Source organism: Juglans regia, chromosome 9 (genome assembly GCF_001411555.2).
Source record: "Juglans regia cultivar Chandler chromosome 9, Walnut 2.0, whole genome shotgun sequence".
Taxonomy (NCBI): Eukaryota; Viridiplantae; Streptophyta; class Magnoliopsida; order Fagales; family Juglandaceae; genus Juglans; species Juglans regia.
In genome coordinates, this window is record NC_049909.1 from 1,611,221 (window position 1) to 1,616,916 (window position 5,696).

The window sequence follows — 5,696 nt, forward strand, 5'->3', positions numbered from 1 at the left end:
GAATGTACTCCATGTGATGGTGAGATGCACCATATGGCGGGTACGCCATAATGGTGACATGCCGTGATGTGTATGAAGGGAGTACACGATGGGTGTACTCTGTGTGGGGTATAGTATATGTGAGGAGTACACGTGGAGTGTACTCTATGTGGTGGAGTAATGCACCATGTGGCGGATATGCCATAATGGTGATGTGGCATATGGGATGGGAATAGTACACGCTGTGTGTACTTTATGTGTGGCGTAATGCGAGACAAGGAGAGTATATGTAAAATATACCCTCCTGGCGTATTGTGGAACGGGATGAGTACAAGTGGAGTGTACTCAGTGACATAGTGCTTGTAAGAGGAGTACATGTAGAATGTACTCTATGTGGTGGACGATGCACCATATGGCGTGTATGCCATAGTGGTGATGTGGCGTGTTGTATATGTGGGGAGTACAAATGGGATGTACTCCATGAGATGGTGAGATACACCATATGGCGTGTATGCCATAGTGGTGATGTGCCGTAGTGTGTATGAAGGGAGTATACGAGGAGTGTACTCCATGTGATCGGGGGATGCACCATATGGCAGGTATGCCATAGTGGTGATATGGTGTGTATGGATGGAGTACATGTGAAATGTACTCCATATGATGGGTGATTCACCATATGGCAAGGACGCCATAATGGTGATGTGTCATACTGTGTATGAAGGGAGTATACGAGAAGTGTACTCCATGTGATATAATGATGTACCATATGGCGGCCATGCCATAGTGGTGATATGGTGTGTATAGATGGAGTGCATGTGGAATGCACTCCATATGACTGGGGATGCACCATATAGCGTGTAGGCCATAGTGGTGATGGAGCGTATGTAAAGGGAGTATGAGTGGAACGTACTCCATGTGATGGAGTGATGTACCATATGGTAGGTATGCCATAATGGTGATGTGGTGTGTATGAAGAGAGTATACGTGGAGTATACTCCACGTAGCAGCGACACTCCGTGTGGCGTGTCGTAGAGATAAGGATGGTTATGTGATGGATGGGCGTGGAACGTGATGGATAGCGTCGGGAACTGTGAAACAGTGTCCCGAAGTAGTTATGGCGTAGCCTGTAGTCTGAAGTGACAGGTGTCACTGTGATGGACTTATGGCCAGGAGTATGCGCAAAGTAGCGGAACAAGTATAAGAGTGCGCAGCGGAAGCATGACTGGGAAATGTCACGAAGTGACATGACTATTGACAGTCGTGCTTGTGATGGGTGAAGTAGTGGAATAAGTGTAAGAGTACGCAGCGGAAGCATGACTGGGCAACGTCACGAAGTGACGTGGTTATTGGAAGTCATACTTATGATGGGTGAAGTGTTAAAGTGTAGAAATGGCGTAATGGGAACGTGACGAGATGTCACGATGTGACGGGAGTACGTGAGGAACCGTACTCGTGATGAGTCAGGAGTGATGAAGTAGAATGCTAGGTAACACGACAAGGTCACAGTGTAGCACTGGAGCAATCTCGGGCTATATAACGTGACATGAAACGTAGTTATGAATGGAGTCTTGTCGTGTTAAGTGTTGGGATGAACTGTCAAAAGGGACGGGTAGCGTGAAGAGTCATGCTAGCCGGGTTAAGAGAAGATTGGTATCGGAGTATGGCCCTTGTCCCTACGAGCAGGTGATCAACGTGTTATATACGTTGATCTTAGGTGATAAAGGGGTAAGGTACCTGTGTAACATGGTGAGAGACACGTGCCGGACGGATTCACCATATGTAATGGGTAATCTGTCATGAGCATAGTTGCACGGTGCTTAAGCCTCAGAGTTGGCTTAGAGCCATGTGTCTTTATGGATGGGAATGAGGATTTAGTGTGGGCCAAGATGCATGAAGATAGTGACGGATGCATCGTTAGGATTGAGATGTGTGATTCCATCGGTCGGAATCATGCGTCGAATGTGGTTATAAGAAGAGTAAGATGAATGTCCTAGTGTCTTAATCCTAAGGTGAATAAGGGGTTCACTTTAGTGGATGAGCACTCGAGACAAGACTTTGAGTTGGGAGTTGTGGTGACCATAAGTGGTCCCCGAAGGGTCTAACCTAGTGAAGGGCACGTAAGTGCATGGGATAGAAGGAGAGTGTTCTAAGTATAGCGTAGTTCTATTTATAGTTTAAGTTACTTATGCATTAGATAGAGAATGATGCTAAGGTTATGTGTATGCATGTAGGTTGCCATCTGACAAGCACGTGAATGGACTGAATGACATGCAAGTAGCATGGAGTCCAGGTAAGTGTTACGTTCATACTCTTCTAGAGTTATCAAAGATACAAGAAACGCTTTTCCTTTAAAATGCTCACGAAAAGACTAAAGACGTTTTAAGAAAGAAAATGCTAAATGTTCAAAAGCATAAGTATGTACGGCCCCTCATTGGCAGCCCCTTTTTACGCACCCCAAAGTATTAATTGTACGCATGTGAATGGATGACTATACGCTGTATCTATTGTATGTATTTTCTAAGAAAAATCCATAAACTGATGAAGATGCATGAAAGGCATGAAAGCAGATGCTTTTGTGAATCCTACGAACCGACGCTCTCATGTGCACCACGAGGTGATACTCGCGGATGCCATGATTGACGACGTTCAAGGTGACACTTATAGGATGCCACGGAAGCTGACGCTTAAGCCCATGTATGTTCTTTGTTAAAAAGAGGATAGAACTGAAATGAAATTGAAAAAGAAAACGGAAAGACCATTTTCGGGCTTACGCCCCAAACGATATTTTCTCACGAAAAGAAATGTTTTCTCATGAAAAGAAAGGACTGTTAAATGAAAGAACGAACCGAATGAAAGCTGTCAGCTCCTTCGAGCTGACATGAACGAATGAATGAGAAGAAAGAAACGAAAGCATGAATGTATGAAGACACGTAACGGCCACATGACATGAATGAAAGGGTACCGATGAATGGGCAAATTGCAATGCCGGGTAAGTAGTGCTGGAAGTGCACCCAGTGCTGCTCCCTATGAAAAGGGGTTCCCAACCCGTGGCCACGGGCGGAATCCAGGTCCAAACGAAGACCGCTAACCCCAAACACACGGGGCGTAATTGTGTGTACTGGCCTATGAAAGCGATAAGAAAGAATGGATGTACGCACGCACGCACGAATGCACATATATGCACAAGAGCACAAGAGCACGGGCTCTTTAAGAAATGAAGGCACTGACGGGGGAAACATTTTACGACGAGAAAGCCCTTTTTAAAGTAAAACCCCGTACACCGACTCTTGAAGAAATGAAGGCAGTGACGGGGGACACGTTTTAAATAGAGGAAAGCCCTTTTAAAAGAAAAACTCCGTCCTGTGACGTTTTCAAACGAACGCACACAAGACACGTAGGCACGCACGTAATAGTATGTACGAATGATAAATGCATGAATGAAAACCTATGTTGTTATATTTTAACCGTATGAAGTAATGCTTACGAGTCTTCGACTCATTTTAGTTTTTATGCATGTCCCTCCCCCTCACAGGAACTGCACGATCAGGACGGACACGGCCCATGGGGAAGAGCACGGAAGTCTAGGCACGAGTTTTAAACGTACGAGATCTTTTTATTATGAGATTTATGTTTTCCGCTGTAACCCTCTTTTATGATCAAAGCACATTTTATTTATAAACGTAGAGTCTCGCACCCTGGGGATGCAAGTGAAAAGTTTTAAACAGGACGGTAATTCTCGTCGTCCTTTTTATAAAAATATTTTAGAAAAAGTCCCACCACAAGGATGGGCGTTACAGTTAGACTCGAGGACTACCTCGCCATCTACTTTCCTTTCATAAAAGGCAGGGGGCTCGAGGACTTTAGGGCTGCCCTCATTTGCCTTCCTTTTGCTTTGTGTATGTAGTTAGGGATATAAAGAAATGGGATCGGACAAGCCAATTTCAATCGGTCTAGTCCTTTTTTTTTTACTAAGCCAATCAATCTCGGCCCAAGAATGTGTCAAATCTTGGTCTGAGGTTTAATTCTAGGATGTATTTTTTCACCCTGGATCGAACCAAACCAATCAAAATATTATATATATATATATATATTTAAATAATTTTTTAACTAATATATTTATTAAGGGTTGCTATAATCAATCTAGTTAAGTGACATGACACCATTTAGATTAAATCTACTCACTTGGGCCAATTCAAATCTCGAACCTTTCGACCAAAACAACGCCATTTAGATTCAATCTAAAAGGAGTCATTTAATGCATGCTAGTTCAATTTAAAATCCTTCAATACAAATGGCATTGTTTAGATTTACATTGACTCTAAATAGCATCAATTCATAAGGTTAGTTTGCAAAAGGTAGGGGTCTTGAACTTCATTTCTCTAAAGTTTCATTTTGTAATGCCCCGGTCTCGGAGATCCGGAGAGTTAGCTCTTATTACTCAATATCAACTCAAATATCACAACTATAAAGAATCCAGAAACTCCATAAAATACTCAACGCAATATTCATGTTCTTTCATAGGGACAAAAAATTCTCAATAAAATGAATTAGCAACTCCCCAAAGACTCAAATATCATTAACTCATCATAACAAAATAACCGAAGATAATCAATTTACTAACTATAACTCTCAATAAGTACCGGGACCCTCGGGCACTTATTCCTCTATGAACGTCAAACCTCAATAATATAATTAAAAACCTAATATGAACGTGAACATGCATAATTTGAACATGAACTTGAACATAACTTGAACCTGAGCATGACATAACATAAATGTGAACTTGGAATATAACGTGAACGTGAACATAACATAACATGAACTTGAAACATATTCTTATCTCATGGGATTACCATGATTGCGTGATCGTAAACTTGAACATAACATAACGTAAAACATGACTTGAACTTGGAATCTTATCCAATAGACTTAATCATTAACTTGACCATATGGGTGCTACACAGGTCCCCTTGAGCCGTGTGTCCCTGTCAATTACCGCATCACATCACAGGTTTCTAAACCAGCTGTGAGTGCGTTAATACGTACTCCACAGTTGTTGTGGCCCCATGTATTCTACGTGTCACAATTGCTGTGTCTCACGTAGTGTATGCTCCACAGTTGTTGTGGCCCCATACTTCATGCTCCACAGTTGTTGTAGCCCCATGACTTATTTGTTTGTGCCACACTTGCTGTGGACACACGTAACATAATGTGTGGCACCATCGGCGTTAGTGCCTGGCGAGCTCCGGTGACCAGCTAATTAGGCCCCATTCGCAACCTGTTGACTGTACTTCGTCAACCCAGGGAATTTCATACCTATTTAGACACTCCAGCGTGAACAAAGGAGTTCCACTAGGATATTACCTCATCCTAGCGCTTAGGGTCATGATTGACATGAATGACTTAACTGGCAGACATGACATTTCGTAACGTGACGTAACATGAACGTAACATAAAAGATAGAAATCCTGACGTAGCATAACGTAACATGAACGTAAGACGACAAACATGACATACTTTGAAACATAAATGTAACAGACAACATTTCATAACATGGCATACATGTAACAGGCAATATTTCGTAACAAAGCATATTATGTAATAGACAACATTTCTTAACATGGCGTAACATGTGACAGTGAATATTACGTCACAAGAAATACATGTAACAGATGACATACTTAACTTAACATACTTGCAATGTATAGCAATACGTG